Source organism: Lemur catta, chromosome 1, assembly GCF_020740605.2.
Source record: "Lemur catta isolate mLemCat1 chromosome 1, mLemCat1.pri, whole genome shotgun sequence".
NCBI classification, from domain to species: domain Eukaryota; kingdom Metazoa; phylum Chordata; class Mammalia; order Primates; family Lemuridae; genus Lemur; species Lemur catta.
Genome location: NC_059128.1, coordinates 2,935,052 through 2,953,515, shown reverse-complemented (window position 1 = coordinate 2,953,515; position 18,464 = coordinate 2,935,052). Strand labels below are relative to the sequence as shown.

Here is an 18,464-nt window from a genome sequence, read left to right as displayed (position 1 = left end):
CTTCTCTTCCTTCTTTCTTTGATCATTGGTTGAACTTCTCTACTCAGTATGCTGGAGACATCTACAGGAGGGGCAAAGGGCATGACCAAGCCTTCAGCCTGGAGTGACCACATAAACTGTGGCTCAGCACCCACATTTATGCTTGGTGGTGGTATTCTGTATTCTTACAGAGAAGCTGCAGTACCCAGTTGTCACTTGGGGGTGAATCTGAATCACTACCTATTAAATGAAGGTCATAATGCTGTGTTTACTAAGGCAGGACAGCATAGTAATTTAGGCTCAACTTATAAATTACAACTTTTTTATACAAGTAATAAGAGGTTCAACTCACACGGGTTGAAATACTAATTGATTTTTTTAGCCAGATTCCATTTAACCCTGGTTTTTAATTTTCCAGTCTTCAAAGAAGATTGAGATGTTATTGTAGCACTCACTTAGGGGGACAGATTGTATTTTCCTAAATAGACTCAGCAATATCTCCCAGTCTCCATAGTCTTCTTACATGGACTTTGATGAAGAGGTGGGTTCTCCGTCCGTTTGCTGTGAACCTGAGCTGGGTTTGTGACCTGCCTCACCCAGTAATGTGGCAAAGCGGCGCTCTGTGACTTGGCAAGTAGGTCTTAAAAGGGGCACAGTTTTTGCCTGGCTTGTCTTTTTGGGGTACTCGCTCTGGGGGAAAGCCAGCTGCCATGCTGTGAGGAAACCGTCTAGCCACACGGGAAGACCACACAGTGAGGCCATTGAGCAGCCTCCCAGCCTGTGAGATTCTGGCTCTCCCACCTTCTAGCCACGGCCTGGACGCTGTGCAGCATGGACAAGCCATCCCTGCCGCACCCTGTGTAGATCCCTAACCCATGAAACCTGTGGCCATGACAAATGGTGGTTTATGCCACTACATTTTGGGGGTACTTTATTATGTAGCCTAGTTATTAGCATCCTCACTGTTCTCATTCACCAATATTAGACATGGGATTTTATTACATGCTAAAGATAGAAAGCCTAAGAAATTAGTATTTTTTGATAATAATACTTTTTAAAAATTTACTTTTAGTAACTTTGAGATAATTTGCCTATCCTGACTCTACCCTGTTATAATGTCCAATTCAGTGTTTTTAGTATATTTGCAATTGTGCAACATCACTACTTCTTAATTCCAGAACATTTTTATCACCCCCAAATGATAATCACACTCTTAATCTAATTTACTCAACAGACAGTAGTAAAAGGTTAGGATTACCAGACAGTGTGTAGGAATGTGGTGCTGTGTGTAGGGCCTTGTCGGCTCATGGCTGATGTTTGTTGAATCTGTGAATTCAGATTGAAGAGCACAGGTGGTGACCTACAGGTTGAAGTTGGCTGTGGCTGCAGCCCTTCTGAAGCATCTGTTATGTGAACCCGTGTTCGTGTTGAGTCTTTGGTAAGAGGTGAGCTTTAAGCTGGGTTTTCATGGAGGAGAAGATAAGGAAAAGTTTGAAGGGACAGAGACTGTGCTAAAAATAGGAAGGCCATCTCTGGCAGATCTCCCTGTCAGATGGGACTGGAGTACAAGGGGGTTTGGTGAGCACTAGTGAGTTCAGATGTGTTCAGGCAGGGGAAGAACTTGCCTACACGTGCTCCCCTACCACACGTATGTGCTCCACCTGTGCTCTTTCATCCCCACAGAGGCACATGCACAAGTTGGCATCATGGGCAGAAGCAAAGGCATGGCCCAAGGAGTCAGGAGCTGTTAGCAGCCTAGACTAGGGGTCAGCACACTGTTTTTGTAAAAGACCAGATAGTGAATGTTTGTGGGCCACTTCTGTGTCTCTGCCATTGCAGATGGATGATATGTAAACGAATGGATGTGGCTGTGCTCTGGTAAAATGTTAGTTACAAAAAGGTGGGCCATGGTTTGCCTGCCCCTGGCCTAGGTGAATATACCTGTGCCACCTGCCTGACTTTGTTCCCAACTCAGATGCCACTTGTGCTGCCCATGTCCTGCTCAGTGTTACCTGTACTGACTGACAGGAGGCAGGCTGGTGGTATACCCTCTTTCTTGAGGTGGTGGGGCATTCTTACAGCACTTAGTCCCCGGCTATCCCCCTAGACTGAGAGCTCTGTGAGGCAGGAAGCACATTTCTGGTTGCGCTGTCTCCAGCTCTGCATTCCACAGGAACCCAGTAAATGTCTGAATAACTTTGGAGCCCCTGAAAAGTGCTAGGACTGTTGCAGATTTGGAGATGGTTGGCAAAATGACAGAGAAGGAATAAGGGCAGCGGGCAGGTCCAATAGCATCTGGATCCTGTTGCTCAAGTGGGCATGTGGTAATATATGTGAAAATCCAGAACTTCAAGGAGATCAAGAATGCAATCTCCAGAAGTTTCTCTTTGGCCCTGTGTAGAAAGCCTAGGACAAATATTAATATGTTGTTATACTTATGTGAGAGAGAATTAAATTATTAATAACTCTCAAGAGAGAACTCTATCAAAAGAGTCTTAGAAGTAACCTTTTATATGGAGAAAGATTTTTGCTTTTAGATCTTGGAGGACACTGAATTTTCTTGATAGGAGGAATCCAGTAACCGAGGTGCCCTAAGGGGCTAACTTACCCAGGTCTCTAAAGCAAGTGTCTTAGCAAACAGCATGATGTTGAGTTCTGTAGGATAATCTAGATAAAACCCCAAAGGAAAAAACCAACACATTCTTTAACTTCTGCGAATGTCCAGATGAGGGATATTCACTAATTTATGGTAAGTGAAACAGTTCGTGGTATTAGCAGCCTGTGATACACTAAAAATGGACTCAGTAGCATAATCTCATTTAAATTGTTCTTTGGTTTAGAAGAATAAAAATTACATTCATTGAAGGGCAGTATCTTGACGTGTCAAAAAAGGAGATGATGTTCAATTAAAAATGACAAATGTTCACACTTAGATAATCCCTGAATATGTTACAGAATGCATTTCATAGTCCAATTCATTAATTAGTATTCTTTGCAAGGGTCTTAGGACCGCAGATTGTGGTAAGTGTCCCTTTTATGTAGTACCTTGGCAGCCTTTGTTCAGCTGTGGAACATCTGCATAACAAGGTGACTTCTGTGTTCTGAGTAACTTCCATCATAGCATGGAAACTGTGTCCCTGAACTCAGCAGGCTGAGTTAAAACATTTTTCCAAGCTTAAGATGGGGCTCAGGTTTGCCACAGTCATGAGGAGATGCCTCTTCATTGTTTTAGACTATTGAAGACACAGATTGTGAAATGCCAGAACCTCACTCGGAGCCTAGATCTTTGCAGCTCTCCTGTCCAGCTCTCCCGTGTGCACCTGGCCTGCCCTGCCTCACTCTCTGGCCCCGCGCTGCCTGCTGCCCTTCTGTGGGATGGCCTTCTTTCTCCTAACCCCCACCATGGATCCCCACTGCCCAGAATACAGCAGTCTTTCTTGGCTTAGAATCTTAACTCAGAACCCACAGTTCTTAGAACATTGTTTTCCTTTTTCTTTTGCCTGGGATTTTGAAAATGTCTAATAGTGCTGTATGGTTTTATTGTTCACCGTCGTGGGTAGTTTGGCTTATTACAACTTGCAACTTCAAATCTTACAAAACAAATTTATTTCCTGCTTTCAGATTTGCTTATCTAAAACTTCTGTTTATAATATATTAACTTAAAATAAGCCTTCTAATATATAAGGTGTTTTAAAGCAGCTCCTATATCACCTTTAATAAAGATAATTTTAAAATGTAATTTAATGCCTGGAAGTCAGTTAGTACTGAGGTTTAATTTTGTACTTGGAAAACAAGTGTGAGAAGAAAAGTATCCTTTTTCCTTCAAATTAATTTTTTTAATTGACATTGTATATATTTATCGTATACAACATGTTTTGAAGTATATATACATTGTGGAATGCTTAAATCTAGCAAATTAGCAAGTACATTACCTCACACAGTTATCTTTTTATTTGTGGTGAGAACACTCAATATCCACTTTCTTAACATTTTTCAAGAAAAAAAGTGTCTTTTTAATAAACACATTTTCTAAGTTCTGGCCAGCAACCGACTCAATTCGGTTAATATTTATCAAACGTTGTACACACATACCCACAAACAAACACACTAGTATAAGCACTAGTACAGCAAAAAGTTTGTTACCCTAGAATTATAATGGGATTTTTTTCCTCTATATAATCTACAAAATGAGATATTGAATTGATGTTTAGTACTGAGCCACTTTTTAAACATTTGATTTTTCTTTACCTAGGCATTTACCTATGTTTATGATTTTAAAATCTGAGAATTACAGAAAATAGTTGATTTCAACTTATCCTTCAGATTATAGCTTAAGCATCCTCTCCTCAGGGAGATCTTCACTATAGCCACATAAATGGGTGTCACTATGGTGTACCCTGTGCACTTCGCTTCTATGATTTTCCTGTCTCACACACACAGGTGATTGCTGGTGCTGTGTCCTCCTCCCTGTAGACTGTCAGCTCTGTGAAGGCAGGGCCTCTGTCTTTCTTGTCCCTTCTTCTTCCCAGTGCATGTCGAATGAATAAACGACACTGGACATGAGCACTTTCCTTGAGGGTGGTTGAATGATTTATGTCTACCTTTTCCTTTACAGTAAGTTCTCTTTTTTTGTTTGACAGAGAGTCTCACTCTGTTGCCCGGGCTAGAGTGCCGTGGAGTCAGCCTAGCTCACAGCAACCTCAAACTCCTGAGCTCAGGTGATCCTTCTGCTTCAGCCTCCTGAGTAGCTGGGACTACAGGCATGTGCCACCATGCCTGGCTAATTTTTTTCTATATATATTTTTAGCTGTCCATATAATTTCTTTCTATTTTTAGTAGAGATGGGGTCTCGCTCTTGCTCAGGCTGGTCTCAAACTCCTGACCTCGAGCGATCCTCCGGCCTCGGCCTCCCAGAGTGCTAGGATTACAGGCGTGAGCCACTGCGCCCGGCCCTTTGTAGTACTTTCTTAGATGTTTTCATATGTTTTCTGATTCAACCAAGAAATCTCTTCTCCATTACTAACTTACTGCTTTTTCAAATTATTGAATACTTCTGTTTTCTCCCTTCTCTAAAGAGTAGGAAACAACTACAGTAGATGACTTTTATGTTCTGAGTGGCTCCCTCCTCCCTTTGCTCTTCCCTCAAGTTCTCAAACTCCTGACCTCATGTAGTCCTCCTGCCTTGGCCTCCCAAAGTGCTAGGATTACAGGCATCAGCCACCACGTTCGGCCTCTTCCCTTAAGTTTTTTCTCATGTCAGTGAACAAATATACTGTGACCTGGAAAGATTTCACACTTTAGTACATCTCTAAGTTAACATCCAGTTGGATGCCACGTAGGAAAGTTTGTATTAGTGGGTATAGTGATTGTAGCAATGGGGTGGGGTCACATTTAATTATCAAGTAGATATATTCTAAAGGGTTTATATAGCATGAAGAATATTAAGTTCAAAGAAATGTTACAGTAGATATCTTAAATTTTCAACATGACTCTTACCTAGCTGTAAAAATATATCTGACATTTTATGTTTTAGGCGTAAGTATGCAGTGGTAATGGTAATGGATGTTTGATTGTGATTTCAGGTGGGTAAGGCTTCAAGGAAACTTATCACAGTGCCAAAAGCAAAAGCAACAAACATTCTGCATTGTATTAATAGCTCCAAAACATGGCTTCTTGCCTCCAAGAATACTTTTAAACATTACTGAGTAGCATGGGACAGGAGTTCCACTCTTCCTTTGCTCTTTCCTCCTCGTCATTCAGATCCATTTGGATGATGCTTTTCAAAAGTAAGCTAAATAATTCTACTCAATATTCAGAGTAGCTAGAAATTAAGTGAATAATTATTTAAATGATGTGAGAAAGTTTATTTTACCTAGCTGAAATATCAATATCTTCCTTGAAGTCAGAAATGGCCTTATTTGATTTAGCTAAAGGTGTTCTCTCTGATAGATCTAGTTGTGAATGTCGTATGTTAGTCCTAAGGGGACAAATAAACTTTAGGTATGTCAATGCTGAAATTCAAAACAATTTAAAAAAGATACTTGGTTTTAAAATGGAGCAAATGCATTATTGGTGTTTTGGGAATTTTGAGGTGTGTATTTTGCTTCTTGCTAAGTAATTATTACAGATAATCTCACAGGGTTTGAATTTGCAGGTGTTAGAGCCATCGAGAGTACTGTGGTCAAGTTGCCACGGAGGGAGCACTGGTCCTTGAGACCCAGGTTTCAGTCCTGGTGACTCTGACTTTGGGCATGTTGATACGTGTCATTATCTTAGCCACTCAACAGTCCAAGCTCTGGCCAGCAGAATGGGACCATCGAATATCTTTTTAAGATAATTGCAAATGGCACACTGGTTTAACAGCATAAATCTTTATTGATTCTTACCACATAAGGCAGTGAGCATGGCATTGCTGAGGTAGCACTGTCTGGTAACAGACATGGTAGTTGAGAACATGGACTCTGGAGGCAGACCACTCTGCCGCTTTGTGACATGTAATGTTGGGAAGTTGCTGAATCTTTGTGCTCCAGGTTCTTCATCTCTGTAATGGGCAAAAGAACGAGAAAAATATTTGTAGTTGTGAGGAATAAATTAAGAATAACTACAAGGAGTAAATTAATAATAACTACAGCTAGTATATATCAAATGCTTACTATGTGGCAGCCACCATTCTAAGTACTGAGAATACAAACCTGAGTGACACGTTTCTGTCTTCAGAAAGCTCACAGTCAGGTGTGAGAGAGAATAGGAAGCAAGATGAGAACAAGTTTGTAAGTATTACAGTAGATGTCCTTATAGGACCCGGGTTTGAGGAGGGTCAGTTTCACTGGGAGACAGTGTTAGAAAAGATACCTATGGGAGTTTAATTCAACAAACAAGAAGTGCCTGCTAGGTGTGCCTGGCATCTTGGTTAGGTGCTGGGACTACAGGATAAATGTAGCGTGGTCCCTGCTCTGAAGGAGCATAATGTTTAGTGGAAAACTGTGAGCCTGGCACTAAATAGTTGTCAAGATGCCTGAGTGGAGTCTTGAGGACGAAGTGCTTGATGAGACAGTGGAGGAACAGAAACACAGAGGCCAGCAGAGTGGATCGCGGTTTGCAGGCCCACTCTCGGGATGCAGGAAGCAAGGTGCTACACCAAGCTGGGTGGCTAGACTCACACCCACAGCCCAGGTCAGAAGGAGCAGATGGGGGAGGAAAGTGTGTGTGGATTGGGGATACTTTGTGTTTTTAAATAGCATCTGATAATTAAGTTGAGTTCAGTAAGTTCTAGACAATTTCTTCATAAAAATTATAACCTTGAATTTCATAGTCTTTGTTCTTTCACTAAATTTAATACCATAAATATTTAATGAAGGAGAAATCTTTTTTGGTTAGCACATTTGAAAACATTTTCCTGCATATGTGCTTTAGAAAATGAAATAAACGGTAGAGAATATGTGGAAATTGGCTTACGTGTAGAAGTTCTTTTCTACAGATGAGATGATCCTTTTGCCTGCTAAGTGCTTTCCTATCACACTTATTAGCTAGGTTTGGGAGTTGGGAATACTTAGGAAATGAGCTGGCTAATTTCAGAAGGATGGTAATCCCGTAAAACCAAGAAAGGAAGTGTGTTGGTTGATTTGCTTTTAATTGAACTGACATATGGGGAGACCGAGCACCTACTTTCACCAATCAATACATTGACTTGGTAGCAGTTGCTGCAGATGGCTGGTTTTGGCATGCCATGTACTGAAAATGTATCACCCAGATACTATACACTATCATTTTGCAGTCTGTGTGTGCATATATTTATTTAGTAATCATAAGAAAGTTTTTATGTTCTCATAGTACTTTCCTATGTACAGAGTGCTTTTGTTTACTAATTTATATCCATTTGACACACATTTAATGATTGCTTTTGATGGGTATGGTGGGAATATGTACATATGCGACTATTAGTTGCAAATAGTAATTAGAGCATAGTTTTCCCATTGAAACAATCTGTTTCTAAGACATCTCTGAGAAAGAAAACATTAAGTGTGTGGGTTCTGATGAACTCTTGTAGTGATAAGTTATTATATTAAGTCTGATTCTGCTGAGTAAAAGTTATTCCTGGAGGTTTCCACTGTGACAGCATGACAGGGACCAGATTTACGCCTCAGCAGGACTAGGGGGAGGCAAGTGAGGCACTTGTCTCAGCTGCACACAATTTATGGGGGCACCAAAAACCTCAGTAATTGAGATTAATATTTTAATGAAGTACTTTTTAAAAATCAAATTCAATGCAAAAAAAATCCATGATGAAAAAAATCAAAATTTTAAATAGAGAATAAAGAGAGGGTCAGTACTAATGGTTTTCCTTTTATCTGGTTGCAGCCTGGCATGACCCTGTTCCTGATGTGTCTTTGTGTAAAGTTTCAGTATTTTGTTTCTCATGGATTTGTTTCATTAATTTTGATTTTTATCTCTGTTACAGAGGTTTTCGGCACTCCCTTAAAATTTGTGCCTGAGGCAAGTGTCTCACTTGCCTCACCCTAGTCTCAAAATGACTTCCATCATAATCAACCTGAAAACCAGACAAAATATGTGAAACAATACTTTTCATACCTTTGACACAAGGTAGGAGTGTGTTCCCTGAAATAAGGGAAACGAATGAAATGAGCCCCAACATATTCCAGCTTATTCCCTAGAGCAGGAGTCTACAAACTTTTTTCTATAAAGGGTCATATATTATGGTAAATATTTTAGGCTTTGTGGGCCATCTGGTCTCTGTCACAACTACTCTACTGTGGTCTGTGGCTGCTTTCATACCAAGGATGTGACTGAGTAGACGTTGATGTTATTTACAAAAAACAGGCAGCAGGTGGGTATGGCTTTCGGGCCTTAGTTTGTCGACTTTGGCCAAGAGGCAGTTTCCACATTTCAGGGCAGGAAGAAAGAAGTCAGACAGAGCCCAGTGGCCTCACTAAAATGACAAAACAGAGAGCAGTGTTTGGGGTGGAAAAGGCAGCTAGAATTTGTGCAGCAAAATATAAGAGAGGAAGGGGCAGCTCAGAGAAGAACTCCAGGGATCTACAGAAGGCCCCACTTAAAGCTGTGTTTAAGTACTAATCTGCACATACATGAGAGCAAGCACCTCAAAGCCAAGGAAAGAACCACCAGAAAGGGGAAGAACAAACAGTTCTTGAACTTCAGTCACACAGGGCTAGGAATACTTTGTGTTGCCACCACCCAGGGTAGCATCAGTTAGATACTTTTGAGGCTTTCTTTTTCATCTTTGTTAGGGTGGGTTCAGAGCAGCTTTTTCATCTAGGGCATCGGATAGATTCCTCAGAAGGAATCTATCACCTTAGTAGTGGGGCTGAATTAGTCCTAGACTAATAGGCTGCTCTGGATCTACCCTTAACTGATTCCAAGTAACTTAACTGCATTCCCAGAACAAAGCCCCACGTATATTTAAAAGGATACAATATAATCCAGCATCCAAAAATGTAAAAAAAAAAAAATGTCTAGCATCTAATACACAATTACCAGGTACACAAAGAAGCATGGACATGTGATATTGACCAGGAGGGAAATCAATCAATAGAAACAGACCCCAAAATGATAACAGATGATAGAATTAGCAAAGGACATTAAAATAATTTATAAATATGTTGTACATGTTCAAGAATGTAGGGAAAAACATGAACATAATGGTGAGTGAAATGAAAGATGTAAAAAAAGATTAAAGTAGACCTCCAGAGATGAAAATACAATATCTAAAATGAAAAATGTAGTAGATTGACAGCAGATTATTAGTACTACAGAAGAAAAGATCAGTGAACCTCAAGATATAACAATAGAAACAATCCAAAATATAGCACAGAGAATAAAGACTGAATGAAATAACAGAACGTCAGGCCAGGCGCAGTGGCTCACTGTAATCCTAGCACTCTGGGAGGCCGAGGCGGGAGGATTGTTTGAGCTCAAGAGTTTGAGACCAGCCTGAGCAAGAGTGAGACCCTATCTCTACTAAAAAAAGTAGAAAGAAATTAGCTGGATATCTAAAAATATATACAGAAAAAATTAGCCAGGCATGGTGGCGCATGCCTATAGTCCCAGCTACTCGGGAGGCTGAGGCAGGAGGATCTCTCGAGCCCAGGAGTTTGAGGTTACAGTCAGCTAGGCTGATGCCACAGCACTCACTCTAGCCCGGGCAACAGAGTTGAGATTCTGTCTCAAAAAAAAAAAAAAAGAAAAGAAATTAACAGAGCATCAGTGACTTGTGGGACAAAATCAACTAGTCTAAGATATGTGTAACTATAGTTCCAGAAGAAAAGGAGGGAATATAAGCAATATTTAAAGGAATAATGGCTGAAATTTTTCCAAATTCGATGAAAACTGCAAACTGCGAAGCTCAAAAACCCTAAACAGAATAAACATACAGACCGTACCAAGGTACTTCATAATCAGATTCCTAAAAAACAGTGCTAAAGACAAAAAAAAAAAATCTTAAAAAGCAGCCAGAAGAAAAGAAGACACATTACAGAGGAACAAAGATACTAGTAACAGCAGACTTCTGGTCAGATCTTGTGTAAGCCAGAAGACAACGAGTGACATTTTTGAATACTGAAAGAAAAAAACCTTTTAGCTTAGAATTCTTTACCCAGCAAAAACATCTTTAAATAATGAAGATGAAATAAATTTTTAGGCCAAGAAAAATTGTCAGAATTAATTGCCAGCAGAACTGTACTACTTGAAACATTAAAGGAAGTTCAGATAGAGGGAAAACATCAGATGGAAATCTTTACACAAAGGAATGAAAGGAACCAGAAATGGTCAATAGATGGGTGTTTTCACTTTTACACTTAAAAAAAAAATTAATTATTTAAGGCTGTGTAGTCCCAGCTACTCGGGAGGGTGAGGCAGGATGATCACTTGAACCCAGGAGTGTAAGGTTACAGTGAGCTAGGCTGATGCCACTGCTCTCTAGCCAGGGCAACAGCAGTACTCTGTCTCAAAAAAAAAAAAAAAAAAAGACTATTTAAAGCAAAAATAACCATGTATTGTGGGACTTGTAATACTCGTAGAGGTAAATAAATGGCAACAAGAGCACAAAGGGTGGGAAGGGGAGAAGTGGAAGTACAGTGTTACAAGATTCCATAACTGAAGTGGTGTAATATATCTGAAGGTAAACTGTGATAAGTTAAAGATGTATATTATATCCAGAAAAATATTTCATTAGGGAGAAAAAAACATTAATTGCCAGTATCAGGAATGTGTTAATAAAAAGAGATATTACTACAGATTGTGCAGTGAAAGGATAAGAAATATTATGAATACTTTCATGTCAATCAATCTGACAACTTTAAATGAAATGAACACAAACCACCAAAACTTAAGAAGAGATATGTAACTGGTATAACTCTATATTTATTAAAGAAATTGAATTTTTAGTTAAAATACTTGCCTCAAAGAAAACTCCAGGCCCAAATGGGCTTCACTGGCAAATTGTATTAAATACTTCAGGAAAAAATAATACTAACCTGGCAAAGACTTTTTCAAAAATAGGAGGGGATATTTTGGCTGGGTACCATGGCTCATGCCTGTAATCCTGGCACTGTGGGAGGCCGAGGAGGGAGGATCACTTGAGGTCAGGAGTTCAAGACCTGCTTGAGCAAGAGCAAGACACCCCAACCCCATCTCTACTGCAAACAGAAAAATTAGCTGGGTGTGGTGTCGTGTGCCTGTAGTGTAGCTATGCAAGAGGCTGAGGCAGGAGGATCACTTGAGCCCAGGAGTTTGAGGCTGCTGTGAGCTAGGTTGACTTTGTTTAAAAAAAAAAAGAAATAATTGAGGAAGGAATAGAAAACCTTAACTAGTCCTATAACCATTTTAAAAGTTTATGTATTTACCAAATGTGATTAAAGGAATATTGAGAATGTGTGTATACATACATATATGTTATCATTTATTACCTTAATTGACCTGTGCAGTTTGAGTACAAGATTAAAACCCATGTTTTTAAATATGTGATTGTATCAGTGAGAGTTCTTTCTGATGTAAATTTTAGAAAACTCTAAACCATAGCTATTTTAAGTAACAAGGGGATTTATTGATCACCAGTGGCTAGCGGTAGTTGCTCCAGGTGGCTCCGTTTCTTTCCCAGCATCTATTTCCCCCTTTGTTGTGTTCTCAGACAGGCTCTTCACTCGTAGTTGCCAGATGGCAGCATCAGCTGCAGACCTCTGTGTATTCATGTTCAAGTTCTTTGTGAAAGAGTGAGAATCTCTTCAAGTCCCAGAGTGGGAAGAAAGACTTCATTAATTCTGACCTGGGTGTTCAGAGAGATGAATTAACTCTGGCCAGGGGAATAGGATGCTCTGATTGGCCAGGCCCAAATCACATACTTCCTCTCTACCCAGACGTTGGAATGATGTCTCTGGAAGCTGGTGGACTGAGAGAGGGAATTTATACCTGGTGAGAAATCAGGGTATAGAAACCATAGGAAAAGTGAACAGTTGCTTTTTTTTTTTTTTTTTTGAGACAGAGTCTCGCTCTGTTGCCCGGGCTAGAGTGTGTGCCGTGGCGTCAGCCTAGCTCACAGCAACCTCAAACTCCTAGGCTTAAACGATCCTCCTGCCTCAGCCTCCTGAGTAGCTGGGACTACAGGCATGCGCCACCATGCCCGGCTAATTTTTTATATATGTATATTTTAGTTGGCCAGATAATTTTTCTATTTTTAGTAGAGACGGGGTCTCGCTCTTGCTCAGGCTGGTCTTAAACTCCTGAGCTCAAGCAATCCACCTGCCTTGGCCTCCCAGAATGCTAGGATTACAGGCATGAGCCACTGCGCCCGGCCAGGAAAAGTGAACAGTTGCTTTGTTGCAAAATTAAATTTCTATTGCAGTGATTGTCAGATGTAAAATTTCATGAATTCTTTTTTTTAATTAATTAATTTATTTATTTATTTTTGAGGCAGTCTCACTCTGTTGCCCAGGCTAGAGTGCCGTGGCGTCAGCCTAGCCCACAGCAACCTCAAACTCCTGGGCTCAAGCAATCCTTCTGCCTCAGCCTCCCGAGTAGCTGGGACTACAGGCATGTGCCACCAAGCCCGGCTAATTTTTTCTATATATATTTTTAGTTGTCCATATAATTTCTTTCTGTTTTTAGTAGAGACAGGGTCTCGCTCTTGCTCAGGCTGGTCTCAAACTCCTGAGCTCAAACAATCCACCCGCCTCGGCCTCCCAGAGTGCTAGGATTACAAGTGTGAGCCACTGCGCCCGGCCTTCATGGATTCTTTATTCAAAATAATTATAAAATTCTATAATAAAGAATTCTTAGGTTACCACTACACAGCTGTTCAGTTAACAGGAATTAAAAAATCTGACAAGTCTTGTTGAAAAAATTGAGCAGCAGAAACCCTCTCATACCCTTCTGGTGGGAGTATAAATTGTTATACCTGCTTTGGGAAATAGTTTGGCTTTATGTAGCAAAGGTGAATACACCTAGTAACCTAGCAATCATACTTCTAGGTATATACACAAGAGGCTTGAGATAGCTGTACCAGAAATATCTTAGTGTTCGTATTTGCTCCAAAACAGAAACTACCCAGGGGACAAGGGAATGGGGATAACTAAATTATGGTATTTACCCGATGGACTATTACACAGCAATGAAAATGAACTACAGATACAGCAAAAATAATGTTGAGCAAAAAAAAAAAGAAGACAGAATATATACAGTATGATTCTATTTATATAGAATACAGAAGCAGGCAAAAATAAACTTATGTATGGTAGAGCTGCACACCTAGGGGATAAATCTCTAAATAAAAGAGAAGAAATGATAACCATAAAAATTAGGGTAGTAGTTACTTATGGGAGAAGGGGCTTGGGATTAGAGAGGCACCCAGCCTTTCTGGAGTTATGGCAATGCCACATCCCTTGGCCTAGCTGGTAGTTGGACTAGTGTTGGTGTAATAACCTTATGAAATTGTACATATATGTTTCCTATACTTTTTTTTAAGTTGGTAATACTTCACAACAAAAGTGATTTAAAAATGAAAATAGTCAAATTTGTAATGCCATGTCCTACTCAAAAAATTTAGAAATCCGAAACATATGCTTATAGAGTGGATAAAAATGTTTTATCTTAAACTTCTTACTTGATCATTTTATAGAAATGTACATTTTTGAAATTTCATTTTTAAAAGCTTTAAAAATTTTCCAGATGAGAGTTGACCAAGTCTTGTTCTTACTTCTTAGGTAAGGGACTCCACTGCATGAGTTGAAGAAGGATAAGGCTGGCACTGCTTTGCTTCTTTCTTTACTGAAGTTTCTTCCTCCCTGATCAAGCTTCAGCGTATCTCCTTACAGCATATGATACACAGGTATGCCACTAGAAAATTCAAATTTGTATAGATTTCTTTCTTTAGCTGTTACTTCTTTACTTTACATAAAAGTAAAGCAATTAAATTCCAAAACATTCTGAACATGCTCATTTCTGACTTTAACAATTTCATTCTTCAGCAGATGTATTTAAGCATGTTCTGCATACGTGACACTGTGTTGTGGTTTTTCCCTGACCTTATTTTTATTTTTCATTGTTTTAAAACCAGCATTAAACTCTAAGAATAACAGACATTACACCTTATGGCCTGGGAATGATTTAATAAGTTGGAAAACCAAAAGTAGTAGTCTGCACCTCTACCTCACAGGCCTGCTCTCTGAGAGCTCTCACTCAGCCCCGCCTTCCCCAGAAGGATGCCTGCTGTGGGAAAGGCACTGGCCGCGGGGGTGGCAGCCTGCCCTGAGGAGTATTGCTTTATTTTGAAAGACAGAGTCTTGCTCTGTCACCCAGGCTGGAATACAGTGGCATGATCATAGCTCACTGCAGCCTCGAGCTCCTGGGCTCAAGTGATCCTCCCACCTCAGCCTCCCAAAGTGCTGGGACTATGGGTGTGAGCCACCATGTCCAGCCTGTGTAGTTATTTTTGATAAGTGAAAATTATCAATAAAATTGGTGTTTAAGTTTCATTTATAATCACAGTATCATCATAATACCATTCAGTTTTCCCCACTAGTCTCAGGTTTTTTAGTTTGTTTGAAGCAGGGTCGAAACAATTGCAGTCAGCTGATATGTGTCTTAAGTCTCTTTTACTTAATAGAGGCCTCCTGCCTGCCCTTTTTTTCCTTGCATTTTGTTTGTTGAAAAATCCAGGCTGATTGTCCTGTAGTCAGAGGTTTCCCCATTGTGGCTTTTGCTGTTTCCATTGAACATATTCTTCTGCCTCTATTTCCTGTGAATGGTGGCTGGATCTAGGGGCTTGATCGCTTTCTGGCTCAGCCTTTTAGCACAGGCACTCAGAGGTGGGTACGTGCCCTCACCAGGAGGCACTCATGTCTGCACAGAGATGAGAGCCAGTGTTTTTTGAAATCTCAAATTTCAAAATTTCGTTCTGAAATTTTTATTCTAAAACTTCATTGAAACTTTGCAGTCTACAATATACTCCCTTCCTTGTTAGTATAGTGGTAAAAAATTTTTTTTAAAAATTAAATTAAAAAATACAGTCTACTTAATATGGCCTGGCCATGTCTTATGCTTTTCACTTACATCTTTAAGTAAGGTTGATGCTGCAGGAAAATGAGCCTTAGTACACCTGCATCGTCTGTGCCTCACATAGCCCAGGGCTCCCACCCAGTTCAACAGGCATGACCTCAGGGACGCCGCCTCCCCCTCTCCAGAGGTGCTGCCTGCTCCGGTGGCTCATTGAGTGGACTGAGCCCTCAGCTCCTCTCCCTGCTTCCTGTCCAGATGGCAGGACTCTGGCCCTGGGCCAGGAGAGGCGTAGTATCTTTGCATACGGTAAGGACTGAATGAATGCTTTTTAAAAATCCGAAATCATACCAACCAAGGGATATTGACAGTGCTGGGCCCCAAATGGCTATTGTTTTCTTAAAGGTTTTAAGACCATGCATTATACTGTGGTTTACTCAGGTTCTTTTCTAGCCATCTGCCTGGGTCAGTTGGTCTGTGTGTCTCTGTCTTCCTCTCCCTCCCTCTCCTAAGAGGGCTTTTAATATGTGATTGTGATCTGCCTATTTGTTTGGATAAGAATCTAGTTTCCAGTGCATTCACCGTGGGCCCTCTCCCGCAGTGGAACATTTGACATTAGGTATCATGGAAGAGTCAGCATGCCCAAATGTTTGCATACATATGGATTTCCAGAAAGCATCTTTATCAACAGGACATACCTGTCTATGACCTTTGCCTTTCTCCTTTTTATTGGCATCACTTGGATGAGACTTAATTTCCCTGCTGGGCTTAATGCTGAGCTGTTTTTCTACATATATGTCATGTTTGGTACTTTCTTGCTGGCAGGAGCCATTGCCTTTGTTTATCTGATGCTTCCCTGTTTTGGTTTTCCCCGGGCTTTCCAGTTCTTGGAGCACTCTTTTGTCAGCAGATGTAGTTTTGTTTCCAGTTTTTAAACTCTAACTAAAATGTAGCTGAACTTAAATAATAGAAGTAGGGGACATAAAATAAATCAGTCGAGTTATGAAGGCATGGAGGAAAGTGAAAGCAGTCCACTGCGGCTCTGGTGTATTTCTAAGTATACATGTGCCTCAGCTGTAAGTGAGGGGCTTCTTGAGTAGCTGACTAGAAACTAAACGTTCATGAAACTATCTTCTCAAATAATTAGAGATGTCATTCACTTGGATAAAAAAATAAGACTCCAAAATATAGTAAATTCATGCCTAAAAAAATGTAGCAAACAATAAATAATAGAGTAATATTCTGCTTAAGGGAATTAATATTCTGCAGAATAAAATTTCTGGAACTAATAATTCCAGACACTATCCAGAACACCAGCTCTAAGGCTGCTGCTTTCTGGTAATTTCTGGCTTCCTTTAGGTCCTCAAGGTGGCTTAAGTACCATTTTTAGTCACACAATTTCCCCTTTATTGTAATTTCCTTTGCACTTTCTTTGCTAAGTGGATCTTTTGTTACTGTTCAGCAATAAATTTTCCTTTGTGTAGAAGCAAGCATTCTCTTCCCAAACCTGATGCTTAGCAAGGGTGGGAAGGTGAGGTTTTGGCAGTGGTCCCAGCCCTTGTGTGGCAGACGTGCTCTCCAGAGGCAGAAGCCCGTGTCCAGTGTCTGGGCCTTGTCACCTCTGCGTTGTTTCCCCAAGTCAGGATATTGAACATTAGTTAGCAAGTCCCTAACAGTTGCCTCAAATATCATCTTTAATGCATTTGACTAAATTTGCATAATTTTTCTTCATCAACATAATAATTGTTATAAATGTTGCAGAATTTTCATTAACTTATAGTTGTCACATCTAAACTTTAGGATAAAGGTAAGATTTAACTATTTTTTGTACCCATGTATAAACAAATGAAATAAAGGTATTTATATTTCAATTAAGAAATCTAATCAAAATTTCCACAGTCCTCCATTTTGGGGTGGTTCCAAAGATGTAACTTCACTTACTTCTTGCCATTTCTGGTGATTAGCCTAGAAGCCTAGGTGGGACACATGGGGCATTCCTGGCCTGTCCACAGCTCAGTGTGAACGACCAGATACGGTCACAGATTAGAAATTATCATCGTGGATATTTTACTTAAAAAAATTTTTTAGATCTTAAGGTTCATCCATGTTACATAAATTTAAAAATAAAAAGTAAATCTTTTTAGAGATAGTGTCTTGCTGTGTTGCTCAAGCTGGACTCGAACTCCCAGGCTCAAGCAATCCTCCTGCCTTAGCCTCTTGAGTAGTTGTGACTACAGGCATGCGCCACCATGCCTGGCTAATTTTTTCTATATATATTTTTAGCTGTCCATATAATTTCTGTCTATTTTTTAGTAGAGACAGGGTCTCGCTCTTGCTCAGGCTGGTCTTGAACTCCTGACCTCGAGCAATCCTCCTGCCTCGGCCTCCCAGAGTGCTAGGATGACAGGTGTGAGCCACCACACCCGGCCTGAACATTTTCTTATTGAGATAAAATTCACATAACATAAAAGTCATCATTTAAACTATTTAAAATGTACAATTCAGTGTCTTTGTGTGTATTTACAAGGTTATGCAACCATTGCTGCTGTCTAATTTCAGAACATTTCATCACCCCAAGAGGAAACCCCAGAGCCACTAAGCGCTCCCCATTTTTCCTTTGCCCCAGCCTCTGGCAACCACTGATCTCCTTTCCCTGTCTATGCATTTGCTTATTCTGGGCATTTCATATGAATGGAATCATAATATATGGCCTTTTGTTTCTGACTTACCTCTTAGCATAAAGTTTGCAAGATTTGTCCATGTTGTAGCATATGTCAGCACTTCATTCCTTTTTATGGTTAAGTAATATTTTATTGTGCGGATACACCACATTTTGTTTATCCATTCACCAGATGATGGATGTTTGGGCTGTTTCTACTTTTTGGCTATTATGAATAATGCTGCTGTGAACATTTGTGTACAAGTTTTTATGTGGACATATGTTTTCATTTCTCATGGGTATA

At 40.1% G+C, this 18,464-nt stretch overlaps 1 protein-coding gene across 4 annotated transcripts in view; it reads left to right on the top strand.

Annotated features, from left to right (window-relative positions):
• TRAF3 (TNF receptor associated factor 3) overlaps nt 1-18,464 on the top strand; it is a 107,818-nt gene that overhangs the window by 41,198 nt on the left and 48,156 nt on the right. For all 4 annotated transcript variants that reach the window (XM_045560361.1, XM_045560362.1, XM_045560347.1 and 1 more), the window contains exon 2: nt 14,211-14,335. The gene's annotated coding sequence lies outside the window, so the exon portion shown is untranslated. The remainder of the gene's footprint in view (nt 1-14,210; nt 14,336-18,464) is intronic.